Source organism: Panthera tigris, chromosome D2 (genome assembly GCF_018350195.1).
Source record: "Panthera tigris isolate Pti1 chromosome D2, P.tigris_Pti1_mat1.1, whole genome shotgun sequence".
Classification (NCBI taxonomy): domain Eukaryota; kingdom Metazoa; phylum Chordata; class Mammalia; order Carnivora; family Felidae; genus Panthera; species Panthera tigris.
Window position 1 is genome coordinate 41,110,112 of NC_056670.1, and position 15,468 is coordinate 41,125,579.

The window sequence follows — 15,468 nt, forward strand, 5'->3', positions numbered from 1 at the left end:
CATCCTTGCGGGAAGTACTAGGTTCTGCAGTTTTCTGCTGAATGATTTTACAAAGCCTTCAGTATACTTCTGTCCATTCATAAAGCTTGGAGAGAAAGCTATAGTAAGCAATATCTTATGAATATTTTTTCCAGAGAAGCATATGTCACAGAACTAGGATTTCAGAAACTGTACTCTCATAAATGCTGGGAGAAAGTAACACAGAGGAAGGAGCATCCACATCTGCTTAGAACAGTCGGGGACATCTTTATGTGGAAGAATAAATAAAATGTATTCCTAAAAGTGGGGGGTGGCAGAAGGAAACAGGGAAGGGGACAAGGAAGAACACAGGTAAATAAGAGCCGGAAGAGAATGGAGGTTTTAGGAATGGTGAGGAGTCCCAAGTAATTGGAGAAGCATAATACACCTGCAAGGGAGTGTGGTAGGTAATGTGGTTGGTCAATTAGGTCAGAACAAATTATGATGACACTATGCCCTTGGAAAAATGTGTGATTTTATCTCCTTGTGAGAGAAAGCCTTCAGAGGTTTCAAGCAGATAATGATCAGATTAGCTTATTCTGGGCAGTGGCTGTGTGTAGAAGTTGCCTGGAGGCATTGTGTGCAAAACCCCAGCTAATGGGCCAAGCTCAAAGTTTACTTCAAATAGTCACCAAATGCTTGCTCTTTGAATAACACTGTGGGCATTATAAAGATGAATTGCCATTTAGTCTGTGTCAGGCACAGAGAAAGAGGCAAGGGCAGAACACCTGGGAGGGTGTGGGGATGAGGAACAATGAGCAGAACCAGGGGCACTGGGGACCTTGATCTGATCTTTGAGAAAAGGGTAGGATTTCCATGGGCAGAGGAAGAAACATCCTAATGAGGATGTTAAAATAAACAGGACCAGGATGAGATGATGGGGGGGGGGGGGGGGATATTGGTCCTTATCAACAAAGGCAATTTGCATTATAATTTAATTTAAATAACATTTAACTTTTTATTTAAAATTTAAATCCTGTCATTCCCCAGCATGAAACTTTCTAATGGATTTAGAATTAAATACAGACACCATACGTTGTCATGCCAAGTCTTCCATGATCTGGTACTGCCTACCTCCCTGACTTCACTTCCTACCACTGTGGTTCCAACTCACTGTTCCTGCCCTATGAGCCTTCTCTTTGTCCCTCTGTCTACCTCAGCTACCGTACTCATCTGCACATGCTTCCTTCTCATTATAAAGCCTTCAGTTCAAATCCACTTTCTAATAAACTTTCCATTGCATTTCCCATGTCATTCATATTAGCCCCTTCTGTTTCTTCCATATCCTTTATTACTAACTGGTTCATTTGTCTACTTTTTATTATGAGTCTCCCTACTAGAAAAGCTCTAGTGGGAACAAGACTTATTCGCTGTTGCATCTTTACTCCAGTGTTTAGCATAATTATAAGAACTCAATAAATATTTCTTGAGTTGATTTTAAAATGAATTTAAATGATGTATGGTTTTCTTAACTCTTAATGTAATTAAATGATTTTTTAAAAATTCTATAAGCAAAATATCAATGAAACCCAAGGCCATATGGTTTAGTTCCAGATAACTCTCAGTCAGTCACCAATATTCTTTCTGGAGATTTCCCTCTGTTTAAGCAGTGGGTGGCATCTGAGGACTTCTCAAAAGTGTAGCTTCTGGCTTACTCAGGTGTTCTATGTAGCCCTCGATGTGGTCCAGTAATCATAGAAGATCTTGACTGACCAGGTAGGTTCTTAAGGAACAATAGCTCATGAACTATTTGTTCTCACTCCTAAGTCCATGTTTTCTGTTTGTGTCATAGTTGCAGTTTGAGATACTGAGAGTAATGGGATATTCTCAAGCGGATAGAATAACAATTCAAGAGCTCTCAGCTTTTTCAATCCCAGACACGGGGCAACTTGTTGCAAATGTCAGTTCCTATTTTTAGCCTCAGATATCTGATTAGGTCGTTCTGAGATGGATCAGGCTCCTAGTATTTAACATGATTTTGATGTAGGAAGTCTCTTCCTCTGTGGTGAGAAGGTTGGACATAAAGGGACAGAGAGACTTGGTTTAATTCTGGCTCCACTAGTTAGTGTATGTATAACATGGGACAAGGGATTTATCATCTCTAATCCTATAGTTACCAGTCTGTGTAAGAGGGATGATGGCATCACCAATTTCATCAGGTTGTCGTGCAGATCTAAACACATGAAGCATATAAAGTGCTTAGCACAAAGCCTGGTGCTTATTAAGTGCTAATCAAAATGAGCTGTTCTAACTCCTGTTCCTCCAGGGAACAACTTCACTGATGAGGATTTCTGACCCATATGCTCGCCAAGGTTTGTTTTCAGGTTGTCTACATCACTCTGATTCTTCTGGAAAAGGGAAATTGAATACTGATGTTCTCTTTACTGTGTGCTAATTTTTACACCTTAGAAAGTAAGGACTCTAGAGTTTCCTTATAGAATTTTCCAGGGCATTCCATGTAATGTCAGCTATGTTTTCATAGGGTCAGCTCTCTGCAGAGTAATGTCAGTGAAAGCTAGAGATCTCTTTTCAGAATTTGTTTCTGAAGATGTGTCTTTATATCTTCTACTGGGTTGTGTAGGCTGGCTACTTTCCCTTCATGAATATTTCCAACGGAATCAGACACAGGTGAAGGGGGTCAAGTCAACTTTTCTTGTCCAGAGAAGCTGCCCACTTGGATATTGTACTCACTCTTCTCTGAAGGATTTCATTCACTTTATTTCCTTGGATGAGTCTTGAAGCAGAAGACTGTACTGTGTTGAAAACATATCAAATATAGACTCTTTTTACTGATAAAGCTTGCTAACACTTATGAGAAATATAAAGAAGAATTCACACTTGCTAATATTAGTGTGACTTATTGGCACAGTAGGTAATTTCACATGAGTTATCTCATTTTATCTTTTGAAGTTATCAGAAATCTCAAATATGTGATATAGAAAATCACCATCATCTGAATGACTGGAATTTTTTGGTCCGGGAAAAATTGATCCTGTATTTTAGTATCCTGTGGAAATACCAGATTTGAAGAGCCACTTGGTATGTATTCAAGGAATGTATTAATTTGATAGATGAATGGATAAAGAAGTTGTGGTGTATTACTCAGCCAGAAAAAAATGATGAGATCTCACCATTTGTGACAATGTGAATGGACCTAGAGGATATTCGGACTAGTGCATCAGTGTGAGGTTGCCATTATGAGAAACAAAGATAGGCATGCAGGGCAAAGAAAGTATACAAAAAAACCAGCACAGCAATTTGTTCTCATTGTTTCATGAAACAAGGCCAGTGGAGGTAAAAGCAATATGCTCAAGTGATACATAGTAAAGATGAATTTATAACTCAAATCAAATATCTCCAGAGCTTAAATTCCTCCCATAGTTCTGCCCACCAGCAAAATGGAAGAAGGTATGTTCTCTGCAAATGTGATCACACTCTCTTCACTGCACCTGTGCTGGGCTTCATGCATACTGAGTCAGGGAGACACATGTACTCAACTAGGGCCTCAGCTGTAGGACATGCATTGTGGTCAGGGTTGCCAGATTGAGCAAATAAAAATCCAGAATCCCAAACTGAAATTTGAATTTCAGATATACAACAAATAACCATTTAGTGTGGATATGTTGGATAAATTACAGGTGACATACTGTATAAAAATTATTTGTTGCTTACATAAAATTCAAACTAGTTCAGTCTTGAGTATTTTACCTGGTAACCCTGACTTTGGGACCATGAGCACGGTGAAGGGTAGCCCCCTTCTGACCCATTTCTATCTCACACTTCACTCCCCATGAAAACCAAATGAAAGGTGATTTGAGGAATACAGCAAGATAAGCAGAATTAATGGGGAAGATGAGCAGGAAGGACTGGAGTCAGAATGTTTTGCGTGTCTCAGGGTAACTCTGCTTGTTATGGAGAATTAGGCAAAAATAATACTAAGCTGTTCCCAAATTATCTCTTGGTAGCTGTGGATATTTAACATAGCAAATGCAGCCTCTAAACTCATTGGTTCTGGGCTTTATAAGTCCTGCTATTACAGCAATTGATGAAGTATTTTCAAGTCAAGTTCTTGTTATGAGTGACATAATTTAACACCTCAAATATGGATGCTTCGGAAAACAAATGGTAACAGGCTAACTTAGCTTTGAGAAAGAGAGGAGCATTTAACTTACCAAACGATGCATTTCAAGGCAATATTAATGAAGTAATAACAGCTGTGTCTTTATCTGTTCACCACCCATTCATTTCTGCATTATGTTCAAACTGCTAATTTCAGTTACAAACATTTTTATGAGAATATGGGGCTTTTTGCTCCTACCAGAAAAAATCAAGGTATCTATTCTCTGGAGTCATACTATGGAATCAGAGTTGTGGTTCAATGATTCCACTTTTCTATTGTTGTGAGGAAAAGAGATGCTATGAGAGGCAAGCAGTGTGATGGAAAGCAAGTATATATTCTGCAGCCAGGCAGATATGCATCAAATGTTGACTTCACCTTTTATCTATTATGAGCTATCTGTCTACCTTCCTACCTACCTATCTATTCATGTGTGTGTAGACTAATATCTCTCACTCATGATTCATTAATATAAAAATTGATGATATAACACATAATATATGCATTTATTGGCATATATTAGGCCTTCAGATTATGTCTTCCCTTTTTGCATTCCCTTACGTGTTGCATTGTATTTGCCTAGGGTAAACTAATCTGTGTATCTGTGTGTGTGTGTGTGTGTGTGTGTGTGTGTCTGTGTGATCGTAAACCCTCAAGGACAGAGAGTGCACCAGCTTTGTGCTTAGGCAGCCCTCTCCAACACTTTCTTGAAGACTTCCCCTCTTGCTTCCTCTGTTGCCTTCTGGGGATATTTCCCAAGGAGATACAGTCGAGAGGGGCAGAAGCTCCTCCAGATATGTCCCCCCAATCTGTCCTAAGCCCCCCATGCAAGCAAACCTTCTGCCTTTCATAGCCCTGGAAAATTAGGAATCTTCTACATAGAGAGAATAGGTGTTTGTGTGTGTGGTATTAATTCCAGGGTCGTGCAAGCTCTGTCTAAGGAACTCTCACCTTATTCTCTGATCCTTTTGTCACATTCCTCCAGGGGAGTTTTTGACTCCTGGAATGGTACCAAATACCAGAGCATCTTAGGCCCATCTTGACTCACTACTTAGCTTCATCTCCTCTGCTCAGTGCCCTTCACAACCATTCAAACTCACATTTGCTTCTTTGAACACATCTCTCTGACTTCACTGCATGTGATTTCTTTATGCCACAGAATTAAGGCCCACCACCCGTGTCTAACACGTCCTCGTGTGGATATCTGCACATCCTTTTCCTAAGGTCATTTTTACTTATATAATTATATGATGCTCCAGGATGTAGAAGACATAGTTTAAAAACTAGTTAGATGACAACATTAATTATCAGGGAAATGCAAATTGAAACCACAGTGAGGTACATCATTACACCTGTCAGGATGGCTAGAATCAAAAAGACAAGAAAAGCATGTGGATAAATAGTACCCCTCATGCACTGTTGGTGGAAATGTAAATTGGTACAGCCAGCCACTGTGGAAAACACTATGGAGGTTCTTCCAAAAATTAAAAATAGAAATACCATATGATCCAGTAATTCCGCTACTGGGTATTTACTCAAAGAAAATGAAAATACTAATTTAAAAAGACATATGCACCCCTATGTTTATTGCAGCATTATTCACAATAGCTAAGTCATGGAAGCAGTCCAAATGTTCACTGATAGATGAATGGATAAAGAAGTTGTGGTGTATTACTCAGCCAGAAAAAAATGATGAGATCTCACCATTTGTGACAATGTGAATGGACCTAGAGGATGTAATGCTAAGTGAAATAAGTCAGAGAGAAATAAATACCATATGATCTCAATTATGCGGGGAATCTAAAAAATAAAAGAAACAACAAAAAGCAGAAACAGAACCACAAGTACAGAGAACATACTAATGGTTGTCAGAAGGGAGGTGGGGTAGAGGATGTGCAAAAATGTGTGAAGGGGGTGAGAGATACAGGATTTCAATTACAGAATGAATAACTCACAGGAATAAAAGGTACAGAATGGGGAATACAGTCAATGGTATTGTAATAGCATTGTATGGTGACACATGGGATTTGATGAGTATAGCATGATGTATACACACTTTTGGAATCCCTATGTTGTATACTTGTGTGCCAATGTAGCATTGTGTGTCAATTATACTTAAGTAAAAAAAGGAGGGGGAATCTAGGTGGATGATAGGTTGATTTATTTGGAATGTGTTATGTAAGAAGACTTGCTTTTTTTTTCTTATTCAAAAGCAAAACCCTTGGAAATTACATAATTAAAAAAGGAAATTTTTTATGATTAATATCAAAATTATGTATTTATAGGTAAGTTTTCCAACAATTACCCAAACTCTTATTCTATGAACAAGTGATGTATTAATATTAATTATAAACTTGAAAGAGGCCTCAGAGGTCTGCTGGTTGAACCTGTCCCTTTAACAGGTCCCTTTTAACGTGGATGGTAGCCTGGTTCCCTGTGTGGCAGAGTGCTGTAAAGTTTTAGATTCCTGGTATTGAATCTTCTTTTAATTACTGGTATTTCAACTTCTGGGTACATTAATTTCCTTGGGCTGCAGTTTTCTTGTAGACAAGACAGGGATAATAGGAATACATACTCCAACTACTCTTGGAATCGTTGAAAACAGTTTCTCTAGTCAACCTATATCTATTCTTTGATGTATTCCTTCACCCGATATTCCTTCTCATATCTCAAAGATAATTGTCATGGCCTATCTTATCAGTATCTTACTTGTTATGATATTATTTTAAACTATTTATTTCCGGTGTACTTTTTCTGGGAAAAAGCCAACAACTGTGGTTGGTCAGTATCTCTTCAGAAGTCTAAACCTATTTCCCAAGGTATTTTCAAATTTATATGAGATAAGTCATGTCTTACACTTGGAGTAGCCTATGTGCACAGTAAATTTTCCAAAATATTTTGATTTATCTACTTTTATTCTTTGCACACTGTAATTTTGATACTTTAGTTGATAATATAATTTGCTTATGTTATCTCCATCCAGGGGCCATTTTTGTAGTGTGTGTGTATCTGTGTGTTTCCCAGTGACTTTCCCAAATATGCACATTTTATATGGTAGAGACTATAGTGTAGAGTCCTTTTATATGTTGTTGTGTTATATTGGTATTTATTTGTTGGGATGCTCACTGGGTGTTATACATAAGCAATGAATCATGGGAATCTACCCCTCCAAACCAAGAGCACACTGTATATACACTGTATGTTAGCTAACTTGACGATAAATTATATATATATATATATATAAAAATAAAATTTTGTTTGGATTTACCTTGTAATTTGTTTTGACTTTACATTTAAAAAATTTGTGTTTATTTATTTTTGAGAGAGAGAGACAGAGTGTGAGCAGTGGAGGGGCAAAGAGAAAGGGAGACACAGAATCGAAGCAGGGTCCAGACTCTGAGCTCTCAACACAGAGCCTGATGCAGGCCTTGAACCCACAAACTGTGAGATCATGACCTGAGCTGAAGTCGGACACTTAACCAACTGAGCCACCCAGGCGCGCTGACTTTCCATTTGTATAAGAGATAGAAACACAATGGGTCTATGTCTAGTTTTAGACATTAACCTTTTAAAAAGTCCCTTAAAGTAACAAAAAAGGACATTTGTGTCATAAAACCACAATTGTGTAATATAGTCTTTAATCAAACAAGGCCATTTTTAGGGACTAGTCTAAGGCTACCTTTTAGCATTCTCTACTTACAGAACAGATGTATAAGGATATCCTTTCACAATGTAAGACTTCACATTTACTTCTAGCATTTGCACTTTTTTTTTAACCCATTTTTCTGTCTCACAGTTAGAAAATGCATAGCAATTTTTGTGTATTGATTGTGTCCTGTAATAATGTAGACTTTTTCGGCCCTTCTGTATTTTAGACAGGCACACTGACAAGTGAGGGCACACTGAGACAGATGGGGACATTGTCTCATATTTATTATTAGTTGTAATAGTTGTAAAAATGGGATTGCCACCTTAGAACTACAGTGACAGATTTCAAAATCTGTCTTTGGCTTGATGTTATGACAGGAAAATGTCTTAGATTTGGTAAAACGAAGCCTCTGTCCAAGATAATGTTTTACTCATAACTTTTTCTGAAGTTTTTTTTTCCCTTCACATGTGGCACTATATGTATATATATACTGAAAATCACTGAGTTTTCAAATAGAATTATGACAAAGGATGCAAAGGATGATGTTCTAGTAGCTGAAGCATGAGTCTTAAAGGAACTAACCTTGGAAAAGCTGGAGTTTTCTCTGAGGGTTGCCGCATGTCTCCCCTGGGCTACAATGGTAGCACAGTGCAGGGAGAGATTGCCTTATTATACTCAATATCGTAGGAGACTGACATTGCTGTCAATGAAACAGCAATTGAAACTGCAGTAGAATATGAGTAACATTATTCATTAAATATATTATGAACACATTGCAATTTCTGTCAGTTTATAAAGCTACTTCCACCTATGTAAAAATGAGACTCAGGACACGAACACTAAATATGAATTGTGTAGTTTCTCAAACAATTTTTTTCATGAAATATATATTGGAAGCCAATCGCAAGATGATCACTGAAGCATTCAGACTTTCAAGCAATAAGGAATTAGAGAACATTTTTAGGGAAAATTGACTGGATGTCACTTGGAAATGGATCCTCCTTTTAAACTTTGAAAGTGCTTAAGATCTGCTTCAGTTTGAGATTCTGTCACACACAGATGCTAACTCGTATGTATGAACATCTATTATTGAAAATGCCATAAAAGCTTTTCTATCCCTCTATATTTTTCTATCAAAGATATTTTTTTCATGAAATAAAGATGATTTCATTTCCTTGGTTTCAAGGAAAACATTGTTTCATAGAAGAGTGGACTTTTTTTCTTCTATTATCTGTCTTCTTTTCATATGCCTTCAATTTCCCTTACCCATTTATCTTAAAAAAAAAAAAAAAAACACCTCTTTTCTTTCCTTGGATCTCAACTCACCAGCAACACTTTTCATAGATAAAAATTTGAAAGCCCTTTTACAGGAAGGGGGATGTATTTTTGTAAGTCTGAACATTTTTTTAAAGTTCAAATTGGGTCAATATGTTTTGAGGTTTTTTTCCATGAAATGAAAACCATTTTATATACTTCGTATTCTTTTTTCCAACTGACCTACCGAACTGAAGTAATAATCAGACCAATGCACTGAGGGGACTTTGAGGTTTACTACTGTTAGTGCCATCAACTTATTCAGAATATTTGCATGAATATTTATAAGATCATAGTGTATTGTGGGTCAAATGGATCTTTGAGACTTTTGAGTCTGGAGTCCACATTCCTATTTATCATGAACTGAGACACAGTGATGTTAAAACTTGATGATGTTTACTCAGGCAAAGACAAAACTGGAATCAACATCAAGCATTTATTGACTACATGCTATGAAAAGCACTCTTACAATTCGGTCCTTTGTGCTTTTACCTTTCCATGGCAGGCAATTCAGATTTTCCATTCTTTTAATTCAGTGTTATTTACATGTAGATAGCTATATAGCTGTATCTCTTCTTCAGTGAGGATTCCGTACAACCGACCTTGAGACTTGTTAACACCTCTGTAAAACTGTCCTAATTAACAAAAAATGCTTTAGCACAGAAACTGTCACTACCTTTCAGAAATGTCTTGGAAAATGTCTCATGCACTCGGTTTTGTTCCGGCTGAAGATATGAGGTAGCAAGGGTCAGTTTTTTCTACTCATAGACGCTGATATTGTATTCTGGCTTTCATGGAGAGTCTGTAAGCTCCACACTGCTGTGCTGCATTCATCTGTGGGTCCCCTGTGCTCAGCTCAGCGGCAAGGATACGGCACGTTCTTATTAAATGTTGTTGGAAGGTTGGGTTTTTATAAGTAACCTTTAATGCCTTTAATACCCTAGCATCATCTTCTATTACACCGGAAGTGTTATTCTACAATTACAAAGGTGATGTTTAAAATTCCTTCATATTGAAAAACAAAACTAAACAGAAAGTGTGGTTGAAAGAGTTTCCACAAATTAGAAATTGGCTCTGAATTAAGTTTTCCCGTCCCTGTTGTATAGAGCAAATCGTTCGACGCGGCGTTCGTAATTGCACTTCAACTAAAGGCTTTGTTTTACAATTTGCTCTAAGGTAATTAGAAAAATGTGCATGAAAGCATGGCACATAGAAATCACAGGTATATTCATCTGGATGTATTTTGTGTACTTTATAGCTCATTTTATAAAGCCAGATTTACTGTTTTGAAACAGACAAAGGGAAAGGGACTAGTATTTTCCCAGCATCTGCAATGGGCTAGGCAATGTGCCAGCTACAGCACGAGCTCTCGGTTAATCTGTGATGTAAATATTGCCACCCTTTCACAAATGAGGACACTGGACTATGTGGAAAACTGAGCATGTGGGGAATCAATAAATATATTCTTTTTGTTGAACATATGCAGGTCTAATCAAAGTAATTACAACTTATATTCAAGTTAATTTGCAGTAGAGACACAAGTTGAACCCCGTTCACCTGGCTGGCAGTGCAGTTATTTTTATAAGGGGAGTTTGCATTGTTGAGGTATTTTGAATAAGGCATGTTTATTTAGGTTACAATTTAATTTGCAATGATAATTTACAGATAATTTTTATTTATTTGTTTTTTTACAGATAATTTGTTTAAAAAATACAAGCACACCATGGCATCATTATAAAGCAAACCAAGACTTTTTACAAAACATCTTTTTTTGTACTATGTTCCTTTACAAAATGAAGCCAGATGACTAGAAATTACGAAAAGGCATAGGCTGGTTCAATGAAACTGAACTTGGGAGACAAATTTAATTTTATATTCTAATATAACATTTCCTAAATTGTGTTCTCTAGAGAAATTAGGAGGACTTTTATACACACACACACACACACACACACACACACACATTCACCTTTATTCTAATATAAAAAAATAAATAAATGGTTGCATATGTACATAATGAATTCCATGATCAAATATGTTGAGGAAATGGGTTAAAGAAAATTAAACATTTGCTTTTAAATTCTATAAATTCTTATATCCATTTATACCATAATATGTGTTGTGAAACTCCAAGGTGAAATGGAATTTATTTATTTATTTGTTTATTTTTTAATATGAAATTTATTGTCAAATTGGTTTCCATACAACACCCAGTGCTCATCCTAACAGGCCTTCCTCAATACCCATCACCCACCCACCCCTCCCTCCCTCCCACCCCCATAAACCCTCAGTTTGTTCTCAGTTTTTGGGAGTCTCTTATGTTTTGGCTCCCTCCCTCTCTAACCATTTTTTTTCCTTCCCCTCCCCCCATGGTCTTCTGTTAAGTTTCTCCGGATCCACATAGGAGTGAAAACATATGGAATCTGTCCTTATCTGTATGACTTATTTCACTTAGCATCATACTCTCCAGTTCCATCCACGTTGCTACAAAAGGCCATATTTCATTCTTTCTCATTGCCACATAGTATTCCATTGTGTATATAAACCACAATTTTTTTATCCATTCATCAGTTGATGGACATTTAGGCTCTTTCCATAATTTAGCTATTGTTGAGAGTTCTGCTGTAAACATTGGGGTACAAGTGCCCCTATGCATCAGTACTCCTGTATCCCTTGGGTAAATTCCTAACAGTGCTATTGCTGGGTCCTAGGATAGGTCTATTTTTAATTTTTTGAGGAACCTCCACACTGTTTTCCAGAGTGGCTGCACCAGTTTGCATTCCCACCAACAGTGCGAGAGGGTTCCCGTTTCTCCACATCCTCTCCAGCATCTATAGTCTCCTGTTTTGTTCATTTTAGCCACTCTGACTGGTGTGAGGTGATATCTGAGTGTGGTTTTGATTTGTATTTCCCTGATGAGGAGTGACATTGAGCATCTTTTCATGTGCCTGTTGGCCATCCAGATGTCTTCTTTAGAGAAGTGTCTATTCATGTTTTCTGCCCATTTCTTCACTGGATTATTTGTTTTTTGGGTGTGGAGTTTGGGGAGCTCTTTATAGATTTTGGATACTGGCCCTTTGTCCAATATGTCATTTGCAAATATCTTTTCCCATTCCGTTGGTTGGCTTTTAGTTTTGTTGATTGTTTCCTTTGCTGTGCAGAAGCTTTTTATCTTCATGAGGTCCCAATAGTTCATTTTTGCTTTTAATTCCCTTGCCTTTGGGGATGTGTCAAGTAAGAAATTGCTATGGCTGAGGTCAGAGAGGTCTTTTCCTGCTTTCTCCTCTAGGGTTTTGATGGTTTCCTGTCTCACATTCAGGTCCTTTATCCATTTTGAGTTTATTTTTGTGAATGGTGTGAGAAAGTGGTCTAGTTTCATCCTTCTGCATGTTGCTGTCCAGTTCTCCCAGCACCATTTGTTAAAGAGACTGTCTTTTTTCCATTGGATATTCTTTCCTGCTTTGTCAAAGATTAGTTGGCCATACTTTTGTGGGTCTAGTTCTGGGGTTTCTATTCTATTCCATTGGTCTATGTGTCTGTTTTTGTGCCAATACCATGCTGTCTTGATGATTACAGCTTTGTGTAGAGGCTAAAGTCTGGGATTGTGATGCCTCCTGCTTTGGTCTTCTTCAAAATTACTTTGGCTATTCGGGGTCTCTTGTGGTTCCATACAAATTTTAGGATTGCTTGTTCTAGCTTTGAAAAGAATGTTGGTGTAATTTTGATTGGGATTGCAATGAATGTGTAGATAGCTTTGGGTAAATTTGACATTTTAACAATAGTTATTCTTCCAATCCATGAGCATGGAATGTTTTTCTATTTCTTTATATCTTCTTCAATTTCCTTCATGAGCTTTCTATAGTTTTCAGCATACAGATCTTAATTTACAAGGTCCCCAAATCTTGATCACAAAATCCTTTTCCAAGGCACATTTAACTCTCAACTCTTGGAGTGTAAGTACATTCAGGGAGATGTTTATTCATTTATTTATTTAACAAAAATGTATAAGTATTTACTATATGTCATTCATGGGATAAGCATGGGGAATGAAGAATGATTAAAACAGACAAAGATTCCTGCCTTTGTGGAGCTAATAGTCTGGTAATAGGGGCAGAATATAAACAAAACAAATAAGTAAAACAGGTAGGACTCTAATGAGTCCTGAAGAGAAAAAGCAAGTGGGAAAGAGGGTAAAGAGTATCTGGACAAGGAGTTGAACATCTAAATAGAGTCCCAGAGAAAGCCTCACTGAGAAAGTAGCATTAAAGATTGAGTGAAGCAGCATGGGAGGTGGTTTTCTGGGGAGGAGTTTTCCAGGCAGAGGAGGCTCTAATTCAGGAACAACACGTCTGTGTGGCTGGATCAGAGGGAGCACGTGGAATAGTTGTAGGATAGGAGGTCAGAGAAATTATAGCAACCCAGATCAGGTAGGTCTTTGTAAGTTATAGAAGGAATTTGGTTATGAATGAATCCTTTGGAGAATTTTGAGCACTCAAAGGACCAAATCTGTCTTACGATTGATTTTTTGAGAAAAGCCAGCTGTCAAGGAGGAAAGTAGGACAACCAGGTAGGAGGTTGGTGCATGGATCCACAGGTGACATGATGGTGACCTGCACAAAGATTTCAGCAGTGGAGTAGGTGAACTTGAGTCAGATTCTGGATCTATATTGAAGGGAGAGAGTATGCTGGGTTTGTTGATAAACTGATATTGGATTTGAAAGAGCAATCGATGATTCCAGAGCCATAGACTCAGTAACCATAACAATAGTTGCCACTTCTTGGAATGAAGAAGACCTTGAGAGAAGAAAGTTTGAGGAGGGAAGGTTGGATATTAAAAGTTCATTTTTAGATGTAATTTTGAGCTGTTTTTCAGATATTCATGTGCAGGGCTTGGTTTGGCACATAGAATACTGAAGTACATAGTCAGTGGTACCCAGTGGCAAATTGTTTACATAGAGCACATGGGAATTCTAGAATTAGAATGGTCTAGATTTAAGGGAACCATCCTAATTTACAGAACCTTCAACAGAAACTAAAATCCTATAAGCTAACTTAGTGTTGTTGTGCTTCTGACAGAAACAAACAAACACATAGAAAAAAAGGAAGGTTGGTTGAGGAGGTTGCAAAATCACTAAAGCAGTTCTCATTCATTGCTTCTTGGGAACTAGAAGGTGGAGTTAACAGCAAAACAGCAGCAATGTTGCTGGGTGCTTTGAGATGGCTCAACAATCCCTCCGATGGAATCTCAATGGGAGCTTTTCTCAAGAGTCCTGTTGAGGAGCAGTACTCTGCCCTCAACATCTCCAATTAATACAGCCTTAGAAGAGTTGTTGCTGGTCTCTAGATCTCTGCTTGACAAAGATAGCTTGTGACTTCACTGTCAGTCTGAAGTACTTCTATTTTGAGACTGGTGACAGCTACTCTAAGTGAACTTAATAGACTATTGGAATGTGACCTAGGTTGCTATGGAAATCTTTATTAGAAAATACAGGGAATATATATGATCTCCCTTGTAGGCTATTTTTTTTTCTAAATCTCAGTGCCTTTATGTGTAGGAAAAACAATTTTTAATTGTGAACATATAAAATACATAAAACGTAAATGTGAAGCTTCATCATTTTATTATAAAGTACAAAGTCATGTAACCAGTCAGCTCATTTAGAAGCCAGTCATTTGCCCCTCCCAAATCACAGTCATGCTAGCCCCTCAAAAACAAAAACAAAACAAAAACAGTCAATATCCTATTATGTTTTCCATTTTCTAGCTTGCATTTGGCATTTTACCACCTGAACACTGTTGTTTAGTTTAGCCTGATTCATTGCGTATTATATATACATACTTGAATATATGCTCATTGTGTGAATATATTATTTATCCATTTGCTGTTTATCGGCCTTTGTTTTTTTCTAGTTTTAGAATATTATAAATAATTCTGCCTCAAACATTTCAGTAGCCATCTTTACATAAATGTGTATTCATTTCTGTTTAATGTTGGGACATAGGATGTGCTTATGTTCATATTTAATAGATAACACAAACTTATTTTCTTATAGTGGCATTGTTGTTTTGTCACTTATTTTCATGAAGAGGTTGAACCAATTTATACTCCAATCTGAATTGTGTAAGAATTTCTATTATTCTTTATTCTATCCCACATCTGAAATGGTCCCTAGCTTTAACAATTTGTCATTCTATTTTTATATATAATAGTATCTTGTTTGTGTTACCCAGTTGAGAATTTGAGCACATTTTGAGCATATCATGTTTTTTTGACATTTGGATAACCTGTTTGTGAAGTATTTGTTGGATCTTTTATTCATTTTTTAATGGATTTTCTTATTTTCTTATTAGTTTATTGGACTCTTTATAT

At 37.1% G+C, this 15,468-nt stretch overlaps 1 protein-coding gene across 4 annotated transcripts in view; it reads left to right on the forward strand.

Annotated features, from left to right (window-relative positions):
- Window positions 1-15,468, forward strand: part of NRG3 (neuregulin 3) — a 1,045,385-nt gene that overhangs the window by 931,762 nt on the left and 98,155 nt on the right. The window lies entirely within an intron of this gene.